This window comes from Malus sylvestris, chromosome 15 (assembly GCF_916048215.2).
Source record: "Malus sylvestris chromosome 15, drMalSylv7.2, whole genome shotgun sequence".
NCBI classification, from domain to species: domain Eukaryota; kingdom Viridiplantae; phylum Streptophyta; class Magnoliopsida; order Rosales; family Rosaceae; genus Malus; species Malus sylvestris.
In genome coordinates, this window is record NC_062274.1 from 5,423,441 (window position 1) to 5,448,299 (window position 24,859).

Sequence of the window (24,859 nt, forward strand, 5' to 3'; positions counted from 1 at the left end):
ATAAAGTTTGTTCCTTGACTGTCTTTCCGCTCTGTTAGGTAAGCTGTAAGTTCTCATTGTTGAATCCTTTGACTGAAAAAGAACGAAAAGGACCAACGGTTTTACTAGGACATTTCAGTTAAGAGGCGTAATCAACGGCATTAGTGGGTTTCGTGCTAGGTTTAGGGTTTACTTAGAAACATTCGGGCCCGACAGCATTCGATCAGGTTTGACAGCTAAGGATGTCATATGCATGCACAAGGGCATGATGATTCCTTTGGACCCCTCAAATTACGCAGTGTTGCTGGTTTTGGTGTTAATGTAAAAGTTATTAGAGGGACCTTCTTTCTGTTTCTTTCTTTCCGGCTCTTTTGTTCTTTTAGGTCCCCCACACACCAAAAGCTTTGATGGTTTTGATTTTCTTTTCTTTCACTTTTGGACTGAAAATCTGTGGTCTCTGTTGACGTGTCGCGTAAACCAGAAAAATGCAGCTACTTACTAAAAGATCATGAAACCCATTTCCGATCATCACTGAAATTCTGATAGTAATTGCTGTACTTCTCTGTATGAAACTAGTAATTTACGGCCACTACAGGACTTGACACTATGTGATTATATTGATCAATCCATTTCAGATGGCCATACGTCACCTTCGAAGCGTTGCTATCATTCTCGACTCTCAACGTGAAACCTTGTTCTTGATTCTTTCCAGTGAATGATAGGGTGCTAGGTTCCACTGCAATCTTCATTCCTTTAGGAACCTCCAAATATGCAAATTAACTTGATGCATCATCTCCCACATTTGTCACAACCCTAGTGAAGTTTTTTGCTTTCGGAGAGTTGTCTGTGCCGTTGAAGATGGCTATAAAAGAAGGGTAGTTTAGCTCAGTAGGTTGTTGCCTGCAACTCCATTGATTTCGTCGGATAACAGCGCTCATCTGCTTGGTAGTGTATCCAAGGCCACATAGAAACTCGATATAGTCCTGCACATCCATGTCATAGACGAGTCCAGGATTCATGGCTCTGTTCGGGTTGATATGGCCTGCACCGAACTCTAAAGGCGTGGCAGCAAGACTTTTATGGTGTTTCCAGTGTTGTCGAGGTTGTATGCTGTGGTCATGATCGCTGATCGAATGGCAGCAGGGCTCCATTCGTGGTGAACAGCCTTTAGGAGAGCTACAGCTCCTGCAACATGAGGTGCTGCCATTGATGTCCCTAATATTAGTTGATAGTCTGACGCCAAATTATAGTTGTTTACTTCCATGAACCTCTTGTTAGGTGCAACTGCAGCGAGTACATCAACACCGGGAGCAATTATGTCGGGTTTTAGAATTCTTGGGGTGATGGGGTCTGGTCCTCTTGAAGACAAAAACGCCACTTGCGATGCCGGTTTTGTCCCCAGATTGGTGTTTACAAAGGTAAGGGTTTTAACTTGAGTTGTATTGGCTCTTGTTGCATACTCTTTAATTAAATAGCCTTTTGCCATTGGTAGAATTAAAGCAGGAATGGTGAATGCGTTTCTTACCTCTTCCAGCTGTCCATCAATGCCACCTCCCCTGGGATTATCACAGAAGAGTACTTTTTCAGCCACTTCTTTCTGATCTAATGCCCCAAAATCGCATGTTGATTTCCTCACGCTGTCTTTCCCGTAGTACAACGGTTTATCAGCACTGTAAACGCTTTTGGGGAAGTATGATTCTCCTTCAACTGTGAATCCATTGTCTAGAGTCAAGGTTGCAGTGAAAGTACGATCAAGTGTGCCAGCTCCTACTGTCGTGATTCAGGGTGCTCCATTGTAGGTTGAGTTACGAGAAGGACCATCATTCCCAGCAGCGCATAGGACAACAATTCCCTTCTCAACTACTGAAAGAGAACCGATGGCAATGATATCGTTGTAGTAAGGAAGGAAGTCGAAGCCAAGAGACAGTGACATGATATCAATACCATCAGAAATTGCCTGATCCATCCAGGCAAGCACATCACTAGCTGCACTCTTATTTGAATATGCCACCCACAAGACCTTGTACATGGCAACATGTGAGTGCGGTGCCACCCCTCTTGCCGTGCCTTTTGCATATCCAAAATGACTTGCGCTGAGCACATGGTTGCCTGCAGCTGTCGATGATGTGTGTGTTGCGTGACCAGAGAAGTCTCTGGGTGAATCCTAGTCATATTCTTTGCTAATCGGTATACCTGCAGCCTTGTGCCCTTTGCTGAAAGATCGAGCACCAATGAGCTTCTTGTTGCAGAGAGACGGGGTAAATGCAGTTCCATTCTCGCACACGCCTTTCCATCTTAATGGCACCTCTGACATTCCCTTATCGCCGAAACTTTCACTTTCTGGCCAAATCCCTGAATCAAGAATACCTATGATCACATCTTGGCCAACTGAGGCATTAGGCCATAAACCGAGATTCTGCCTAAGTCCAAGAAACTTAGGGCTGTGAGTTGTGCACATCTTGCCAAAAGACTCGGGATACGTGGCAACATGAGCCGGGGATTTCTCCAATCTAGACAGCTGAGAAGGAGTGAGCCTTGCACTGAACCCATGCATGACATGGCTGTATGAGTACAGCAACATTTCACTGCCATCACCGTTTTCTGCAGGAGACGAAGACGACAATGACTTTACGGTGGACTTGTGCCAAGCTTCGTGCGTTAAGAACGATTCGGGTTTGTGGGAATGATCCATGTGAATGATGTACGTCTGGATTTCCTCAACGTTCGATACTGCATTGTTGATCTGCAACAGCATTAACAACAGAAGTGTGGTCATGCTGGACAAATCCATCTTTCTAGTTATCGATTTGCAAATAATAGACGATTTTCGAGCTTTAAAAGAACCATTGTTGATTAGCGAATGATGTTGACCTTCCTTGTTTAAACGCAAAACGTTATGTTCAAGGTCCGATCGAGTTTAGAATAAACTTCTGGTCGATATTGTCTATGTCAAAACAAAAGGCTTAAATATATAAAACAAAAGGCTAATGGTTTATGTCGATGCTACTTAAGAGAGATTGGACAGGCATCATTGTCTGACTTGATAGCCTGCATTTTCCTTATGTTTTTTTTTTTTTTTTTTTTTTTTTTTTTTTGTTCTTTTCTTTTGTTTTTAATCCTTGGGAGTTCTAACCTAAGTCTCTTAAAACCAATATACACGTCTTAATGTCAAAACCGACAAAAACTTACCTATCACAGAGTGTGTAGCGACATGGCCGTTTCTCTCTTCTCTCGCCTTATAGTAAGAGAATGATTAAAGAATACACACTACAAGTTGAGGTTCTCTATTTTCAGTAATAAGAAGATAAAAGAAATTTGGTTTACTACAACCATAAGACATTGAGGGAAACTGGCGAAATCATGTGAGAACAAACTTTATACAATGAGATTCCAATGAAGACGCGAGATTTACTACTTCAGCCACGGACGCTACTTTATGGTGAAAGAAGGGATTGTTTTGCGTCATAAAGTTTCAGTCGAAGGCATCGAAGTAGACAAGGCGAAAATTGAGACAATTTCGAAGTTACCGCCACCCACTTCCATCAAAGGAGTTCGAAGTTTCCTTGGTCATGTTGGTTTTTATCGTCATTTTATTAAGGATTTCTCAAAAATTACAAAACTATTGTGTAACTTGCTCCTTAAAGACGCGGAGTTTGTATTCGATTCATCATGTATTGAGGCGTTCAATGTGTTGAAAATGAAGCTCACGACAACCCCTGTGATAGTTGCACCGGATTGGGATATACCTTTTGAGATTATGTGTGATGCAAGTGACTATGCTATTGGAGCAGTTTTGGGTCAGTAGAGAGACAAGCTCCTACATGTGATTTATTATGCTAGTCGAACTCTCAATGACGCACAACTAAATTATGCCACTACCGAGAAAGATCTTCTAGCCGTTGTCTTTGCTTTAGACAAATTATGTTCTTATCTAATTGGTTCAAAGGTAATTGTCTACACCGATCATTCAACTTTGAAGTATTTATTATCCAAAAAAGATGTAAAGCCTCAGTTGATTCGATAGGTGTTGTTACTACAAGAGTTTGATTTAGAGATACGAGATAAAAAGGGGTCTGAAAATGTGGTGGCAGATCATCTTTCTTGAATTGTGCATCATGAAGGTGATAATGACTTAGTTTCCATCTCCGAAACATTCCCTGACGAGCAACTCTTTACCATTAAATCTTCAGTCACTCCTTGGTATGCAGATTATGTCAATTATTTAGATATCATGCCTCCTGATTTGACTTGGCAACAGAAGAAAAGATTCATTTCGTTAGTCAGACATTATTATTGGGATGAGCCGTATTTGTGGAAGCATTGTCCAGATCAATGTATAAGACGGTGTGTTCCTAATGACGAGATGAAGGAAATCTTGCGACATTGCCATTCTCTAGCATGTGGTGGTCATTTTGGTGCTACAAAGACTCCTGCCAAAGGTACTACAATTTGGTTTTTGGTGGCCTACATTGTTTAAGGATGCCCATACTTTTGTTTCTGCACGTGATCGCTGCCAATGTGTTGGAAATATCTCAAGTAGACATCAAATGCCGTTGAATAATATTCTAGAAGTTGAACTTTTTGATGTATGGGGTATTGACTTCATGGGACCATTTCCATCATCTTATGGCAATTAGTACATCTTGGTAGCTGTGGATTATGTTTCAAAATGGGTTGAAGCAATTGCTTTACCCACTAATGATGCGAAGGTTGTTCTTCATTTTCTCTGGAAGCATATTTTCACTCGCCTTGGCACCTCGTGCGCCATTATTAGCAGTGTTCTAAAAAACGCTCAAGGCGGCGCCTAGGCGTTCGGCTGTGGAAGCCCGCTGCGATTTGGGGAAAATCATTTAAAAAATCGATAGGGACTTAGGCGGCCACTAGGCACCCGCTTGGCGCTCTGGCGGTCTAGATGGCGCTAGGCGGTGCTCTAGGCAGTCTGAAATTCTTGCTGTCGCACAAGGTGCTCTGCAACTCTCGCCACCACTGAAGGCTTTACAAGACTGCAACTCTCTCGCCTCGAACTCTCGTAGCATCTGCAACTTCAAGTTTCCAACACCTGCATCGCATCTCGCACCTCGCATTTGGCATCTGCACCTGCATCGGAAACTATGGCTGCTTGCTACAGATTTCTGGAAAAAGAGAGGGAGCGAGAGAAAGGAGAGATAACGGTTTTGGGTTTTTGTGTCATGGGCTCACGGGAAGAGTGAAAATTTATGTAGGAAGAGAAATTTTTGTTTGACTTTGCCACGTGTGTGGTTTTTTAGGACTAAAATAATTATATTTTTAATGAGGGAAACCTGGTCCAATTGTTTTTCCAATTAAAAACAAAGTCCAACTATGATTAATATATATGGGGTAAGTAAATTAATATGCAGATGGTGTCACGATGTCTGAAACTAGTAATTTACGACCACTACGGGGCTTGATACTATGTGGTTATGTTGATCAATCCATTTCAGATACCCATACGTCACCTTCGGAGCGTTGCTATCGATCTCTACTCTCAACACGAAACCTTGTTCTTGATTCTGTCCTGTGAATGTTAGAGTGCTAGGCTCCACTGCGATCTTCATTCCTTTAGGAACCTCCAAGAATGCAAAGTAACTTGATGCATCATCTCCCACATTTGTCACAACCCTAGTAAAGTTTTTTGCTTTCGGAGAGTTGTCTGTGCTGTTGAAGATGGCTATAAAAGAAGGGTAGTTTAGCTCAGTAGGTTGTTGCCTGCAACTCCATTGATTTCGTCGGATCACAGCGCTCATCTGCTTGGTAGTGTATCCGAGGCCACATAGAAACTCGATATAATCCTGCACATCCATGTCATAGACGAGTCCAGGATTCATGGCTCTGTTCGGGTTGATATGGCCTGCACCGAATTGTAAAGGTGTGGCAGCAAGACCGTCTCGTTGGTCTTTTATGGTGGTTCTAGTGTTGTCGAGGTTATACGCTGTGGTCATGATCGCTGATCGAATGGCAGCAGGGCTCCATTCGCGGTGAACAGCCTTTAGGAGAGCTACAACTCCTGCAACATGGGGTGCTGCCATTGATGTCCCTGACATTAGTTGATAGTCTGAAGCCAAATTATAGTTGTTTACTTCCATCAACATCTTGTTAGGTGCAACTGCAGCGAGTACATCAACACCGGGAGCAAGAATGTCGGGTTTTAGAATGCTTGGGGTGATGGGGTCAGGTCCTCTTGAAGAGAAAGACGCTACTTCCGGTGCCGGTTTTGTCCCCAAATTGGTGTGCAAAAAGGTAAGGGTTTTAACTTTAGTTGTATTGGCTCTTGTTGCATACTCCTTAATTAAAGAGCCTTTCGCCATTGGTAGAACCAAAGCAGGAATGGTGAAGTCTTCAGCGTACAAATCTGGCATATCTGACACAAAGATTGCAGCGTAAGCGCCTGCGTTTTTTACCTCTTCAAGTTGTCCATCAATGTCACCCCCCTGGGGATTATCACAGAAGACTACTTTTCCAGCCACTTCTTTGTGATCTAATGCCCCAAAGTTGCACGTTGATTTGCTAACGCTGTCTTTCCCGTAGTATAACGGTTTATCAGCAATGTAAACGCTTTCGGGGAAGTATGATTCTCCTTCAACTGTGTAGCGGTTGTCTAGAGTCAATGTTGCAGTGAAAGTACGATCAAGTGTGCCAGCTCCTACTGTTGTGATCCAGGGTGCTCCATTATGTGTTGAGTTATCAGAAGGACCATCATTCCCAGCAGCACATACAACAACAATTCCCTTCTCAACTGCTGAAAGAGAACTGATGGCAATTATATCATTGTAGTAAGGAGAGACGTCGAAGCCAAGAGACAGTGACATGATATCAACACCATCAGAAATCGCCTGATCCATCCCGGCAAGCACATCACTAGCTGCACTCTCTTCTGAATCTGTCGCCCACAAGACCTTGTACATGGCAACGTGGGCGCGTGGCGCCACCCCTCTTGCCGTGCCCTTTGCATATCCGAAATGACTTGCACTGAGCACATGGTTGCCTGCAGCTGTCGATGATGTGTGTGTTCCGTGACCGAAGAAGTCTCTTGGCGAATCATAGTCATATTGTTTGGAAATCGGTATGCCTGCAGCTTCGAGCCCTTTGCTGAAAGATCGAGCACCAATGAGCTTCCTGTTGCAAAGAGACGGGGTGAATGCAGTTCCATTCTCGCACACGCCTTTCCATCTTAATGGCACCTCTGACATTCCCTTATCGCTGAAACTCTCACTTTCTGGCCAAATTCCTGTATCAATAATTCCTATGATCACATCTTGGCCAAATGAGGCATTAGGCCATAGACCGAGATTCTGCCTAAGTCCAAGAAACTTAGGGCTGTGAGTTGTGAACATCTTGCCAAAAGACTCGGGATACGTGGCAACATGAGCCGGGGATTTCTCCAATCTAGACAGCTGAGAAGGAGTGAGCCTTGCACTGAACCCATGCATGACATGGCTGTATGAGTACAGCAACATTTCACTGCCATCACCGTTTTCTGCAGGAGACGAAGACGACAATGACTTTACGGTGGACTTGTGCCACGCTTCGTGCGTTAAGAACGATTCGGGTTTGTGGGAATGATCCATGTGAATGATGTACGTCTGGATTTCCTCAACATTCGATACTGCATTGTTGATCTGCAACAGCATTAACAACAGAAGTGTGGTCATGCTGGACAAATCCATCTTTCTAGTTATCGATTTGCAAATAATAGACAATTTTCGAGCTTTAAAAGAACCATTGTTGATTAGCGAATGATGTTGACCTTCCTTGTTTAAACGCAAAACGTTATGTTCAAGGTCCGATCGAGTTTAGAATAAACTTCTGGTCGATATTGTCTATGTCAAAACAAAAGGCTTAAATATATAAAACAAAAGGCTAATGGTTTATGTCGATGCTACTTATGAGAGATTGGACAGGCATCATTGTCTGACTTGATAGCCTGCATTTTCCTTCTGTTTTTTTTTTGGTTCTTTTCTTTTGTTTTTAATCCTTAGGAGTTCTAACCTAAGTCTCTTAAAACCAATATACACGTCTTAATGTCAAAACCGACAGAAACTTACCTATCACAGAGTGTGTAGCGACATGACCGTTTCTCTCTTCTCTCGCCTTATAGTAAGAGAATGATTAAAGAATACACACTACAAGTTGAGGTTCTCTATTTTCAGTAATAAGAAGATAAAAGAAATTTGGTTTGAGTACTACAACCATAAGACATTGAGAGAAACTGGCGAAATCATGCGCGAACAAACTTTATACAATGAGATTCCAATGAAGACGCGAGATTTACTATATCAGCCACATACGCTATTTTATTCAAGTGTCGAATTTGAAATTGAGCCTTTCATGTGCCCTCAATTGTACAAACTTAGTTACGTTCTCTACAAGAAAAATGGTAGCCACGTTTTGAGTAACTGTTATCTCAGCAACAGCCGCACTTGCCTGTGACGGAAAGCCATAATGTTTATGCACTTTGGTGTGGTTCAATCCCCACCGATCCACCTTTCTTCTAATATTCAACAATTTAATTAACCCACTAACACTATCTTTTGTCATAAAAAAAAAAAAAAAAAACTTGCTTGTGACTATTACACTCTTTTGTTGTAGACTTGTAGTGATATCCCAATTACAATCAATTTTTGGGAACGAATTCACTGATACGATGTCAACTTACCAAGACCTAATAACTATTGGTTGTTCGACAAAACCAACAACCTACGAGGAACTTGGACCGAACGACCACTTACATATAATCATTTTGACTAATTATATTGTGGCAGCTCAAATTTGGCACATTATTGCACCATTTATGTTGTTCTAATCATCATTAGGTTAAGGCTTAAACTGTATTAGTTTGCTATTTTACTCTGTTCAAAATACAATAAACCACATGATTTCATGCATCAATATCTTATATGTGATCACCTATCTGATAAATATAAAGTATGTTGACTTTTAAAAATTGGGGTTTAAAATTACTTGAATTTTCATTTTCTTTCATCCCTCCATGGTGAGGGTGACCTAAGATGCTTCAGTTTTCACTGAGACCTAATCAGAGAAGAGCTTTAACGGACCAATGTAGCATCTTCCCTTTCTACGGGCAAAAACGCAACCAATCGACCATGGAGATTCCATAAAAAGCAATTTTTATGAATGGGCGGTGTGTTTTGATGATGGCCTTGCCCATTGTGGCTGTGCCCATTTTGAATGTGAAGATCAAAACTACATACCAAAAACGTTACTTTTATAAGAAAAGGAATTTCTATAGTAAGAAGTAGGCATCTCAATGTTTCGAGTATAATCTATTCACGCACCTGATTCATCACATGAACATCGCAAATGAATGGTGTGATACGATGCAATTTAACCTTTCCGCTCTGTTAGGTAAGTTGTAAGTTCTCATTGTTGAATTCTTTGATTGAAAAGGAACGAAAATGACCATGCTGCATTCTCTTAAAGAGGCATAATCTAAGGCATTCGTGGGTTTCGTGCTAGGTTTAGGGTTTAACATTCGGGCCCTAGCTACTGCATTATGTCAGGTTTGATACCTAAGGATGTCATATGTATGCACAAAGGCATGATGAAACCTTTGGACCCCTCGAATTATGCAGTTTTGCTGGTTTTGGTGTTAATGTGAAAGTTATTAGAAGGACCTTCTTGTTGAGAATGAGTCCCATATTGATGGGAGTAGGAACTTTGCAAAGGCTTATAAGAGGTTGGGCTACTTCCTATATTCCTAATCGGTTTTATGGTGGAACCTCAACTTTCTTCATGGTATCAAAGCAAGTTGTCTTACGTGTGAAGCCAAACAGCTACGCGTGCTCCACGTCACCCCGTTGTGTTGTCCACGTGTTAGGTTTGAAAATTCGCCACACATGAGGGGGTGTGTTGAGAATGAGTCCCACATTGCTCCACGTCACCCCGTTGTGTTGTTCACATGTTAGGCTTGAAAATTAGCCACACGTAAGGGGGCGTGTTGAGAATGAGTCCCACATTGATGGGAGGAAGGACTTTGCAAAGGCTTATAAGAAGTTGGGCCACTCCTTATATTACCAATTGGTTTTATGGTGGAACCTCAACTTCTTCACTTCTGTTTCTTTCTTTCCGGCCCTTTTGTTCTTCGCTTCAATTTTTTAGGTCCCACACCACACCACACACCAAAAACATTTTTTGGTGGTTTTGAATTTTGTTTTCTTTCACTTTGGGACTAACAATCTGTGATCTCTATTGACATGTCGAATAAACCAGAAAACTGCAGCTACTAAAAGAGAACAATAGCTCATGAAACATATCTACCAAAAGAGGGTCACCTCTGACATTTATGAGATTCTGCCTTCTCGTTGGGACTAAGAGAAGAGTTTAACGTAAAAGATCGAGCCTTTTCGATCATTATTGAAAATCTGAATGTATGGATGCAAATTTCTTCCTCCTTGATCTTGGACAAGATTGCACCTACAAAACAATTAACACCTTAGGTCAAGGCCAAGAGCCTCACGCGCCCATGATGAATTGGAGAGGGCTTTGGCCGAAGAACTTTCGATGCCAAAGTTAGAATTTAGAGAGAAAAGTATTTGGAGAGTTTTTGGGAGTTTTGCAAGAGTATGAGCAATCCCTTTTGGAGAAAAGAATAGGGCTTTTATAGGGGAGTGTGGCCGGTCCCTTTTGGAGAAAAGGTAGCTGGCCTTTAAGTGTTTTTTGGGGTGTTATTTGGTGATTCAATTAACAATTAATATATTAATTAGGTATAAATATATTAATTAGCTAATTATCATAATAAAAGAAATATATTGGGAGGTTATGTAATGATTTCCTTGTAGAGGATATGGAGTAAAGATTGATGAGATAAATTTGAACTTGTTACCTATTTTGGGCACTCTTGACTCGATTGATGGATGATTCTCTACTGCTCGCGTGTAGGAAACCCGGTGTGTCTCGAGGGCAATTTTGTCCTCTTCACCTAAAAATCCACGTGTCGCCTCTTGATTATTTTTTGCTCCACAAATGCCCCCACACCTACTGGGCTGCTCGTAGGAAATGGCAGCAGGTGTAGAGATCTTCTTGCTTTATGACTACTTCATATTTTGATGTAGATTCCCTCTTTAATATGAAATTAGATCATTCTAGGAAAGGGAAATAAATTTCTCTCAAAGCCTATTTAAGCCCACCTTAAGTGGGTTGTTAAATCAACTTTGGAGAGCGATGTATTCTACCCTACAAAAGAGAGAAAGCTTAGAGGATATTTGTTCCCCCTCCCCTAGCAATCTTTTACACTTTCCCGTGCAAATGATCGTCTTTCGTTGCTTTCTCCGTCTTCTCCGTGCCGCACCGATGTAAGGAAAACTTAATTCTCCTTGTCTTCTTCTTAGGAGGTGTTGCCACGGGGCAGCCGTTGGGGTGATGCGGCACGTCAGCTGGCAAGGGTCAGGAGTTGACTTGTCATGGGCCAAGGAGGTGGTGTGGTAGAGGTCATTGCTTGTGCTACTCGGCTTGATTGAAGCCAAGGATTAGCTCGGCATAGGCCGAGGAAGTGGCGTGGCATGGGCAACGGTTTAGGCTGCCATGTCTGGGCTGCTTGCCAAAAATGAGGAAACTGCTTGAGTTTGATTTCTCAGCTGCCTTAGATGGAGTAGTCAAGGATAAAGCTGCTAAGATCAGAGCTGCTAAAGATGAAGTGTCGGATGAGTGAACTGTTAAGTTCAAAAGCGGCTGTTGCCCCTGACCATTTGTTGCCTAGTTGATCTTCAAGCATTCGATCTTTTAAGCTATGTGGCCTTCTCACAATGGAGAGCTTACCCAGATGGGTGTCGGGGAATTAGTTTACCCTCTCACGCTGAAGAGCAATTAGTTTATCCTCTCGCAATGGAGAGCAAACCCATATGGGTGTCAGGGAATTGGTTTATCCTTTCGCACTGGAGAGCAATTAGTTTATCCTTTCGCACATGAGAGCAGACCCTTTTGGGTGTCGGGGAATTGGTTTACCCTCTCGCACTGGAGAGCAGACCCAAAAAGGGTTTTTAGCCGTTATTGTGGACAGCAATTGGGCCAGGCTTATGAGTAACTTCTTGAATCTTCATTGAGAATAAAGAAATAAATCAACTGTGCTGGAAGGTAGAAACTGCATAACAAACTGGATAATCTTTGGCTTGCGAGGCCTTGTTCGTCGAGCTGCTTGAGACTTCAAACTTATTTGGAAAAGCCCAAACGGGGTTCAAAGGGTGATGGAGACTTCCTCTGCTTGTGTAGGCTGTTTCGTTGACCTATCAAGATACTCATCGCATCGACCCTCATTTGTCAGTTTCTCAAGGCACTGCTTCCATTTTAGGCAGCCGTTGGTAGTGTGGCCTGGTTCTTGATGGAATGCGCAATACTTTGTATGATCCAGCCTGGTAAGATCGTCTTTCATCGGTGGCGGTAGTTCGAACCAAGGTTCGTTCTTGAGCTTGCGGAGAATTTGGCCGATTGGAACTGTGAACTTGGTGAATATTTCAGGCCCTGAGTCTTCTTTGGTCGAGGAACGTTCCATGTGCTTCTTTTCTAACTCGTTTTTTGTTAGACTGATTGGCCTCGTCCCATAATGCATGCTTTTCTGCCAAAGCATACGAAGCTGCTAGGGTCAGTTCTTCTCCCATTATTAGTTTTCTGAATAAAGGATGTTCGGTCGGAAGCCCATTTCTAAATGCTGCTGTTGCTATGTCCTCATTGCAGCCAACAATCTTGGCCTTTTCAGCTTTGAACCTCATGACATAATCGCGAATTGTCTCTTTAGGATCTTTTACGATGCTGAAGAGATGGTCAGATGTCATTTTGATTGAACAGTTAGACGAATACTCCTTAATGAAAACAAAGGAAAGTTCGTTGAAACTCTGGATCGACTGAGGCGGTAGAGTATGAAACCAATCTTGCCTTTCGCCTTGTAGAGTTGTGGTAAAAATTTTGCACATAAGCGCGTCGTTACTCCTGTAGATGATCATGGTACTGCAGTAGTGCTTGAGATGTCGATCCGGATCTTCATTTTCCTTGTACGGGGTGAAGTGAGGCATAATGAACCTGAGAGGTGGATTTGTCTGCTCGATCTCATTCGTGAATGGTGACATGCTTATGTTGGTCATGTCTCGTTGAAGCGCATCATCAGCAGGCTCATTACGTTGGAAATTGCGTAATCGTTCTGTTAGGAGCTTCTCAACTTCTTCTTGAATTTTCCTCTGCTGGGGCAGTGGAACTTTCGGCTGCCCCCGATTGTGATCTATGGGTTTAGGCCTCTCATCCCTATGATCGACTCATATATGTCGCAGTCGCGGTGCATGTGGCATGTTCCTGGCAAGTAAACAGGCTGCTCGCAGGCTGTTGGTTGAACTTGAGTCGGATTGAGTGACTGCTTCTCTCCGTCTACCGTGCTGCCTACTCCAATGTGAGGTGGAGAATACTCATTGTGAGCCTAGTTATGAATGAACACTTCGTTTGGAAGGTTGTCCATATTGATAATCGGAGTGTGACTTCAACTGTAATCGTATGCTCGTCCATGGGCTTGATCGGGAATGCATGCTCTTCCGCGTGCTAAGACGAGAGTATATGTTATCCCAAGGATCCAGGCGGGAGCGTAAACTGCCAGAACGCTCGGATCGTGGCTGGTTGATGGGCTGCTTGCCGGGACGCTGGTGGAGAGGTTCATCTGCCCTTGACCTACTTCGGGACACCTCGTCCGAGGCACGTTGGATCTCGGTGCGTTGAAAGAGTTGATTCACCAAGGTTGTCTGTTGTGCAAGGATGTTCGTCAACTCTATGACTTGTCAAGACAAGTGTTGTTCGCCATTTAGATTGGAAGGGCTTGGAAAAAATGTGCCTCATTGAGCAATGGAAGTGTGGTAGGCTCCGGGCGCAAGATTTGACTTGGGAAATGTCAACTCTGCGAAGAAATGTGGTGAAAATGCCCCCGGCTTGATGGTAGGTCCGGATGGTTGGGATAGTCTTGGGCCGACTTGGGCTGCTTAGAAGGCCACGGGGGCAGCTGGGCCGCGGGAGTAGGCTGGGCCACGGGAGTAGGCTGCTCAGCGGGAGCAAGCTGAGCCACGAAAGTGGGCTGCTCGACGGAAGCAGGTTGGGCCGCAGGAGCATGCTGGATCACGGGAGCAGGCTGGGTTACGGGAGCATGCTGCTCAATGCGTGGTGCATGCGAATGCAAGGCTTGGGCTCGGGCCCGTGCAAGCTTGGATGGCATGGCTTAGGCCATGGTGGAACCTTGTAGTAGTGGTGCCACTCTGCTTACGACTGCATTTTGCCTCATGGATCTCCGCGATCCCATTTCTTGAGTATTGGAATTTTCACTTATGGAATTTTCTAAATTTCTAGCCATTATATTTTTCTTATACGTTTTATCAAATAACCTTTGCAAATAAAAAATTCTAATTATAAGAACGTATGAAAAATATTCAAATGGACTAGAAAATAGAGAAAAACCTTTTTATGCGAGAGTCTTCTACGAGTATGGATTTCAACTCTCAATGAAAGCACCAATTTGTGGATGCAAATTTATTCCTCCTTGATCTTGGACAAGAATGCACCTACAAAACAATTAACACCTTAGGTCAAGGCCAAGAGCGTCACGCGCCCACGATGAATTGGGGGGCTTTGGCCGAAGAACCTCTGATGCCAAAGTTAGAATTTAGAGAGAAAAATATTTGGAGAGTTTTTGGGAGTTTTGCAAAAGTATGAGCAGTCCCTTTTGGAGAAGAGAATAGGGCTTTTATGTTGGATAAATGTCAACAATCTGTGATAATTTATATATGCTAATAAAGAATAAATGCGATAAGAATTAACAGAATATAATCTAGAATACGAATTATAAAAACAGACAACTTGAAGATCGAGGCTTGCGTACCGCAATGTCCTTGAAATGGAAATTTCGTCCCTACTCTGTGCTTGTAGTTCTACGGACATCTGCTTCACTAGGATTCAACAATCAAGTTAAAATTCCAACACCGGAAAATTTAACTTCTGGCGAATTTAGTGTGGTTATCTCAGTAAGAAGGTTTAGGAATGTAGAAGATGAAGCTGACTATTTTCTGTGTTCTAAATGCCATGCAGATGGATGTATATATAGCAGATGAATGCCTGTTGGGAGACATCTCTTCAGAGGGGTGCTTTGCTCTGTGTTCAGAAAGAACTCTCAGACTTCATCTGAAATGATGAGTCTTTTCATAAAAATAATTAAATAATTAAATTTGAATTTAATTAAAAATAATTAAGTAAATCCGAAAAATAATTAATTAAATAATTTAATTATTAGAGCCCAAGGCCCATCTTTTGACAATTAAATATATATTAATTATAATTAAATATATATTAATTACCAATTAATTAGTACACCCCAAATCCCAACCCCAAGGGTGAGCCCAATTTTAGTCTCCAAGCCTATTACTCCAATCACTTTCTCTAAAGGACAAAGCCTTATAAAGTGATAAAATCTTTTGGGAATGGCCAATGTGGGACAAAGAAATTTCTATTCAAACTACTCAAATTTCCAACATTTTATAGGGGAGTGTGGCCGGTCTCCCTTTAAAAAGGTGGCTGGCCTTTAAGTGTTTTTTGGGGTGTTATTTGGTGATTCAATTAGCAATTAATATATTAATTATGTATAAATATATTAATTGGCTAATTATCATAATAAAAGAAATGTTTTGGGAGGTTATGTAATGATTTCCTTGTAGACGATATAGAGTAAAGATGGATGAGACTTGTTACCTATTTTGGGCACTCTTGACTCGATTGATGGATGATTCTCCACTGCTCACGTGTAGGAAACCCGGTGTGTCTCAAGGGCAATTTTGTCCTCTTCACCTAAAAATCCACGTGTCGCCTCTTGATTATTTTTTGCTCCACATAATGTCACTGCTGTAATTCGCTGTATTCTATTTTGTCATTCCCTTTTGTTTTGTAATATTTGGATCCTGGACATTAATATGCAGATGGTATCATGATGTCTGAAACTAGTAATTTACGAATACTACAGGGCTTGATGCTATGTGGTTATGTTGATCAATCCATTTCAGATAGACATACGTCACCTTCGGAGCGTTGCTATCGATCTCTACTCTCAACACGAAACCTTGTTCTTGATTCTTTCCTGTGAATGTTAAAGTGCTAGGCTCCACTGCAATCTTCATTCAATGAGGAACCTCCAAAAATGCAAAGTAACTTGATGCATCATCTCCCACGTTTGTCACAACCCTAGTGAAGTTTTTTGCTTTCGGAGAGTTGTCTGTGCCGTTGAAGATGGCTATAAAAGAAGGGTAGTTTAGCTCAGTAGGTTGTTGCCTGCAACTCCATTGATTTCGTCGGATTACAGCGCTCATCTGCTTGGTAGTGTATCCGAGGCCACATAGAAACTCGTTATAGTCCTGCACATCCATGTCATAGACGAGTCCAGGATTCATGGCTCTGTTCGGGTTGATATGGCCTGCACCGAATTGTAAAGGCGTGGCAGCAAGACCGTCTCGTTGGTCTTTTATGGTGGTTCTAGTGTTGTCGAGGTTATACGCTGTGGTCATGATCGCTGATCGAATGGCAACAGGGCTCCATTCACGGTGAACAGCCTTTAGGAGAGCTACAACTCCTGCAACATGGGTGCTGCCACTGATGTTGATAGTCTGACGCCAAATTATAGTTGTTTACTTCCATGAACCTCTTATTAGGTGCAACTGCAGCGAGTACATCAACACCGGGAGCAAGAATGTCGGGTTTTAGAATGCTTGGGGTGATGGGGTCTGGTTCTCTTGAAGAGAAAGACGCTACTTCCGGTGCCGGTTTTGTGCCCAAATTGGTGTGCACAAAGGTAAGGGTTTTAACTTTAGTTGTATTGGCTCTTGTTGCACACTCTTTAATTAAAGAGCCTTTCGCCATTGGTAGAACCAAAGCAGGAATGGTGAAGTTTTCAGCGTACCAATCTGGCATATCTGACACAAAGATTGCAGCGTAAGCGCCTGCGTTTTTTACCTCTTCCAGTTGTCCATCAATGTCACCCCCTGGGGATTATCACAGAAGACTACTTTTCCAGCCACTTCTTTATGATCTAATGCTCCAAAGTTGCAAGTTGATATGCTAACGCTGTCTTTCCCGTAGTATAACGGTTTATCAGCAATGTAAACGCTTTCGGGGAAGTATGATTCTCCTTCAACTGTGAAGCCGTTCTCTAGAGTCAATGTTGCAGTGAAAGTACGATCAAGTGTGCCAGCTCCTACTGTTGTGATCCAGGGTGCTCCATTATGTGTTGAGTTATCAGAAGGACCATCATTCCCAGCAGCACATGTAAGAATATGAGTATGAGATAGAGAAGTTTTAGGACTGGCTATAGGTGTTCAATTTGATAGAAAAGTCTTGTTGATAAAAGGAATGCTAATCCTTGTCAAAGAGGGATTTTGTATAGCATTAAGATCAGAACAAGGAAACAAGCATTTGTTTCCTATATGGATTTTAATAGGGAATCCTAATATGTTATGGTAAAGATTATATGTATATATATTGGCCTCTTTTCTCACAATGCCAATGCTCATATTTGGGCTTAATCCTATTTGTAAGTCGAGCTCTTGATAAATCTGCGAGAGAAGAGAAGGCACATTGAAAGCTTGCTACCATGGCTTCAGGTTCTGCAACTGGTGCAGGTATGCTCTTCTTGCTGGTTTTCTCATATACATAAACTGGATATTTCTCTTTAAGTTGTAGTTCATGTTTTGGTCTTGGTCTTTGTGATTTATAAGCTTACATGTGGTGTCAGAGTCACAAGACATATAAATATGAGTTCAATCTGTAAAGAAGAGACTTTTGTATGTTACAATAAAAAAGAAAAAAAAAACTTTTGTGCTCTCATGGAGAATCGAAGTCTGGTTCTGGAGGTATTAAAAGAAGCGATAGTGGAAAACGACAAAATAAGGGCTCCTTAAAATTAAAAATAAAATTTGACCGTTGGAACCCTTAAACCATTACCGAATGAGGTCTTTTTTCCCAAACTAAAGAGAGTGTTGATTTCTTCCATGAATACCGATCTGGGTTTTCCTTTCAAACACTAAAATCTTCTATTTTCAAATTCTAAATTGCTTCCGCTGTCCGATTCGTGAATTTGAAATGCTGTGATTAAAATGTTTGTTATTAATTGCTTTGATTCCATTGAATACCTGTATAGATGAATATGTTTGGCCTTTAAAGTCTGCATTAATCGATTGCTGCAGTGAGTCATATGTTAGATCAACTTCTTTTAAGTATAAATCTCAATTTTGATTTAACCATGATAATATTTAAAATTGCTTTTCACATGTATGAGACACCATTAAACCATTTGGTGTCTAAGGATATATGAAAGAAATCAGCGAGTTGTTTAAAGTTCTTGTTATATCATTTTACTCTATGTATGCTTATCAATAGATTGTTGTTAAGACTATATGTATGGGTCTGTGATTATAGTCATGAAGTGCAAAGTGATGTTGAGATGAAATCAGGAACTAATAAATTCATATTTGTGATTTCATGAATGGTGCAGCATCTGCAATATCATGGAGGACTATGAACTTGGCAAATATTCCTGTTCTCACAGGGGAAGCAACTACAAGAAGTGGAGACGTGAGATTGGGCTCGTATTGACACTCAATGAATTTGACATAGCCCTTGAAACTCCTAAGCCAATTTTGATTGATTAAAGCACTAGGGTTGAGAAAGTTGATGCAGAGAGATGGGTCAAAGCAAACAAAGTGGCGCTTTCTATACTTGAGAGTGCCATGACTAATACTGTTCAAGGTAGGATCAAGAAGCATGAATTAGCTATTGACTATTTACAAGCAATTGAAAGGAAGTTCAAAGAATCTCAGAAGGCAGAAATCAGTCAATATATGGCAATGCTTACCACATACAAGATTGAGGGCATAGGATCAATCAGAGACCACATCATGAAAATGATTGATGCAGCTGAGAAATTGAATTCTCTGGATGTTAATATTGGTGAGAAACATCTAGTTTTCATGATCCTTTAAGCCCTTCCAAACAAATATAGTCAGTTAAAGGTGTCTTATAACACTCAAGACAAGAACTAGGATGTTGATGAGCTAATAGCACAGTGTGTTCAATAAAAGGCTAGACAGAAGCAAGAAAGAGGAAAAGATATTGAAATGGTGAATTTTGTGCAACCAGACAAGGGGAAGAAGTCATTCAAACCATTCTCTGGACACTCTGGTAAGAATTCTAATACCGAGGTAACTTCTTTTAAGTCTAATGCATCTGCTAATGTAAAGGACTCTATTAAGGGATCTAGCAATCTTATGGTCAAAACTAAAAATATTGCTAAACTTATATGTTTTTTCTGCAAAACTAAATGACACTAGGAAAGATTGTCAAGTTTTTTAGGACTATCTTAAAAGTAAGGGTGTAGAACAAGTCAATGTCTGTGTTGAGTCAAATTTGATTGATATTCCTGTGAATTCTTGGTGGTTTGATACTGGTTGCTCAGTTCACATCACAAATTCTTTGGAAGGTTTTGTGAAATAAAAACAAACTGGTTTTAAGAACTATAATGTCTTTGTGGGAGAAGGAACTAAGGTTGCGGTAAAAGCTATTGGAATGGTATGTTTAAAATTGTCTTCTGGTTTTATACTGAAATTAAAGGATGTGCTTTATGTGCCTAAGATGAGAAGAAATTTGATCTCTAGTTCTAGGATTGTCAAAGATGGTTTTGCCTTTCTAGGTGACGATGAAAGTCTAATTTTTTTTAAAAAGAACCACCTAGATTGTGTTTTGGGAACTGCATATTTGAGTGACAATATGTGGTGTTTGAATTATACTCTAGAGTCTATTGATCAATATGTTTTAAACACAAGCGCTAAGAGGATGCACTGCAATGATGATTCATTCATTCTTTGGCACAAAAGGTTAGGACACATATCCAAAGAAAGAGTTTTAAAGCTGTCCAAAGATAAGTTGATCCCTGAATTGAATTTTTCCACTGCAACTGAGTGTGTTGATTGTGCTAAGGGCAAAATGACTACTTTTAGGAAGCTAGATGCTAAGAGGAGTCATGATTTGCTAGAAATTATACACACAGATATCTGCGGTCATTTTCCAACTAAAACCATTTGTGGTAACTCTTATTTTGTCAACTTCATTGATGATTTCTCAAGGTTTTGTTACACTTATTTAATTAGTGAGAAGTCATATGTCCTTGATTATTTCAAAATTTATAAAACTGAGGTAGAAAAACAATTGGGAAAGACCATTAAGATTGTTAGATCGGATAGAGGATGAGAGTACTTTGGCATGTACAGTGAAGCTGGACAACATAAAGGTTCGTTTGCTCTCTATCTAGAACAACAAGGCATTGTGGCTCAATACACCACACCTGGAACGCCACAACAAAATGGAGTTTCAGAGAGGAGGAATAGAACTTTGATTGGAATGGTAAGAAGTATGATGACAAGATCAAAGTTACCATGATTCCTATAGAGTGAAGCATTGAAGACAACAACTTAGATACTGAATAGAGTCCCAAGCAAAACTGTTTCATTTACACCTTTTGAAATCTGGAATGGTAGGAAGCCTAGTTTTGATTACTTCCATGTTTGGGGATGTACAGCTGAGGCTCGAATTGACAATCCAAATGAGAAGAAACTGGACTCTAGGACTCAATCATGCTACTTCATTGGATACTCAGACAAATCTAAAGGCTTCAAGTTTTATTGTCCTCAAGCTCACACCAGGATTCAAGAAACTTACAATGCCAGATTCTTTGAAGATCAAGATGTTGCAGATTTGTCACAAGGCAGATTCATTTTTGAAGAACCTGATCATAATGAGAAGTCTCCTTGCAGTGATGTTTACAAGGAAATTTTGATAACTCCTTATGCTTCATTGGTGGAAGCTTGATCTATACAACTATTTGCACAAGACCAAACATTGCTTTTATAGTTGGAATGTTGGGTAGGTTTCAAGCAAATCCAGTAGAGTCACATTGGGTAGCAGCAAATAAGGTTTTAAGGTACCTGCAAAGAACCAAGAACTACATGTTGGTTTATGGCAAGGATGAGCTTTTGGAGTTAGTTGGCTACACTGATTCTGATTTGGCCGGTGATGTAGATGATAGAAAATCCACTGGAAGTTATATATTTATGCTTAATGGTGGTGCAGTCTCTTGGAAAAGTGCAAAACAGACTGTCATAGCTACAATAACAATGGAGGCAGAGTTTATAGCTTGTTTTGAATGAATGAAACAAGCTGTATGGTTAAAGAATTTTGTGACAGATTTGAAGGTTGTCAATTCTGTGCAAATGCCTATTAAAATGTATTGTGATAACAATTCTGCAGTATTCTTTGCCAAGAACAATAAGAGAACTTCAGCTTCAAGATTGATGGATGTAAAGTTTCTTAAAATCCGAGAAAATGTTAGAGAATGAGCAATTCAGGTGGAGCACTTGAGTGCTGATGTAATGATTACAGATCATTTGACCCAAGGCATTGCCAGTTGGAGTGTTTAAAGCTCATGTCTCTCGGATGGGAATACTTGAATCATTTGATCAGTGGGAGTGATCTATTACAAAGTGATTGTTCAATTGCTGCTGTGAAGTTCAGGGAGCTGGTGTAGCAATATAGACAGATTTTAAGTTTAAGTTTTAAAGTTTATGGTTGAATGAAGATAGTATCAGGTTAGTTATTCTTGCTTTCAGTTTATTTTATTTTTGAATTGAGATCAGTTATGATGATCTATTGTTTTGAGAAATAAAGTTTGGGAAAATTCATTTGATGCTTTGGTTAGTCTGTTCAAAGCACTTGTTGTTGAATTGTTGATTCATACGTTGTTTTGGAGCAATGGTTTATCTTAAAATCTTGCTGACAATGGTGTGAAATAGTGGGAGCAAATTATTTTGCTTATTTGCTAATATTGATCAAGTTCACAATGTTGAGGATACAAATTGAATGTATGTGACTCTTGAGAACTATTTTTCTTTATTGTAGTAATAAAGTTACAAGAGTTCTGAATTTTGAGATGTCTGTTAGTTGGTTATGATTGAAGACTTTTTGTCAACAGGCTTAGTGATCACTTCTATCTGAGAATGGTTGAATAAGCTGAGAACTTGAAACTGTTCTCATATCAAGTCGGAGAATGTAAGGATATAAGTATGAGATATAGAAGTTCTAGGACCAGCTATAGGTGTTCAATTTGATAGAAAAGTCTTGTTGATAAAAGGAATGCTAATCCTTGTCAAAGAGGGATTTTGTATAGCATTAAGATCAGAACAAGGAAACAAGTATTTGTTTCCTATATGGATTTTAATAGGGAATCCTAATATGTTATGGTAAAGATTTTATGTGTGTGTGTATATATATATATATATATATATATATAGTGGCCTCTCTTCTCACAGTGCCAATGCTCATATTTGGACTTAATCCTATTTGTAAGTCGAGCTCTTGATAAATCTGCGAGAGAAGAGAAGGGCCATGGCTTCGGGTTCTGCAACTGGTGCAGGTATGCTCTTCTTGCTGGTTTTCTCATATACATAAACTGGATATTTCTCTCTAAGTTGTATATTTATATTCTCTTGTTTTAGTGATGTGAAACAGGATTGTAGTGATTTGCAATATTTCATAAGTTTTATGCATCTTGAGGCATTTATGTGAATTGCTTATGCATTGTGAATACATTATTTCAAAATTTTGTGAATAATGTGCCATTCATGTGATATATATATATATATATATATATGTATGTATGTATGTATGTATGTATGTATGTATGTGTATGTGTGTGTGTGTGTGTGTGTGGTGGATCACTCATTTATGTGGCATGGTGCAATTTCCATGGCGATTATAGAGTTTTATGAATGGAAATTATGATTTGCATTGTAGCTGCTATATTTCATAATTTCTATGAATATGTGAGATGCATATATGTATTGTGGATTACTCACGTGTGTTGTTGTGAGTACAGGTTCCTGTGGATTGTAAATGCAGGTTCCTGGATGATTTTGATGACCTGAAAGTGAAAGGGACTATGAGGTTCCCCTAGGTTTCGATCCCTTAAACATTCAGAAGGTGTTATACGGTCGGGCTACTCCTGCGGGATAGTCTATGTGGTATAGCCCTTGGAAATGGACACTCCTAGATTAAGAGTTCCTATGAGTGAAGGGCACCGTGCGCTGCCTTGGGTTTCAATCTCCTAAACCTCTGGAAGCTTACACGGCCAGACTTGTACCATATCCCGTGGGGAGGGTACTTGGTTCTGGGGTGTAGGATTAAATAGACACTCTCGTTACCCTACTTCGTGTTGTTGTGGTCAGATTGAAGTGAGGATAATCGGCCGTGAAACCGGTCATCAGATTGGATTATGTTGGCACACGAATTCTTGGAGTGAATCGTAGTGACGGCTGTGTATAATCAATAATGGTAAGTGATTTTACCAGTTATTGTGATTTGAAATTCCAATGATTTGGCTGGAATTTCTTATATTTGAATGCCAATTTAAATGGTTTGGCTTGAAATTGTGATATATGCTTAGCCACTGATGATTGTGGTTTGAAACCTTGATATTTATTTGGCCGATGATGGTTTGGCTGGAATTTATTATATTTGTTTTTCTGAGGATGAATATGGCAAAAAATTTCTGATGTTTGATATCGCTAATGATTATGGCTAGAAATTTTGAGGAAGAATCATGGTAACGGTTGCGTATCGCCAATGATGGTAAGTGGTTTACCAATGATTGTGATATTTATTTTGCCAATGTGTATGGCTAGAATTTCTGATATTTATTCTACCAATGAGCGTAGTAGGAAACCTATGTGTAAATGATTACTTTGTGGAAGTATTTATTTCTGGAGCTTGAATAAAATCATAGATTGAGGTTATGATTTTATTCGCTAAACACAAAATGGTGGAATTAATTCTAATTCCTTTTAGTTATTCGAGGGTAGAAATCTCGAGGACGAGATTTATTTTAATGGAGGTCGAATGTAATACCCTGAAAATTTTAAGATACATGAATATGTGGAAAAATTTATCGATAAGTGGAAACGACAAAAATGTCATTAGGTGGCTAAACGAAAGTTTACTAGGACCGTATTTTATCCTCATATGTTTTATTGGATTTCTTGACATATTTGGATAAGGGATGATCCTATGAGCACATAGGCGGAAACCGTTTATAAAATGGAGTTATAAAGAAGAAGTTATTAACGATTGAAGTTAAGGGCAAAATAGTCATTTTGCCATTTATCTGGAAGGCTCCAGATTTTCTGGAGCAAGGAGTGAGCCACGTGGAGGGCTGTGAGATGGGGTGAAACACGGGACCAATCAAAAGAAAAGAGGCGAGGGAAATGAGAGAAAAGGGGGAGTCAACGGGTTTCTTGACCCGTGCGACCCAAACCGGTGAAAGCCATGGAAACCGATGGTTTCCCGACCAATTTCCGGTGAATTGAAGCACCTCATGACCTGAAAATTATTCCCCATCATCCCCTCTACCTATTCCACCTTGATTTTGAGGGAAATTGGCCCTGCAATAGTGAATACTCGCACAGGGGGGTTCGATGAACTCGTGGTGGCGATCCACCCAAATTTGAATGTAACTCCCACCATCACCACCACCAATAGATTCCCGTCACCCTAAGGAACAAAGCCCAACTAGTTGTAGGGGAGTTGGAACACCGAGGAAGTTGAATCGAAGAGCACCCACCTTAGGGTTTCCGGCGGGTTCGAGTCAATTTGGAACCTTTCCCGGCCAAATTGGACTTAGCCACAGGTATAAATTTTGCTCTACTCTTTGAGATCTTCATTTTTGTAAAATTTGAGAATTTTTAGAAATACTTTAAATTTTCCGGCGAGTCGGGGAGGTCGACCGCCACCTGCGCGGTGCGTG

At 40.6% G+C, this 24,859-nt stretch overlaps 2 pseudogenes; both read right to left on the reverse strand.

Moving 5' to 3' along the window:
- Positions 1–551: 551 nt before the first annotated feature.
- Positions 552–2,770, reverse strand: LOC126601326 (subtilisin-like protease SBT3; annotated as a pseudogene).
- A 2,089-nt stretch (positions 2,771–4,859) lies between these two features.
- LOC126601335 (subtilisin-like protease SBT3) lies at positions 4,860–17,607 on the reverse strand (annotated as a pseudogene).
- Positions 17,608–24,859: the final 7,252 nt, after the last annotated feature.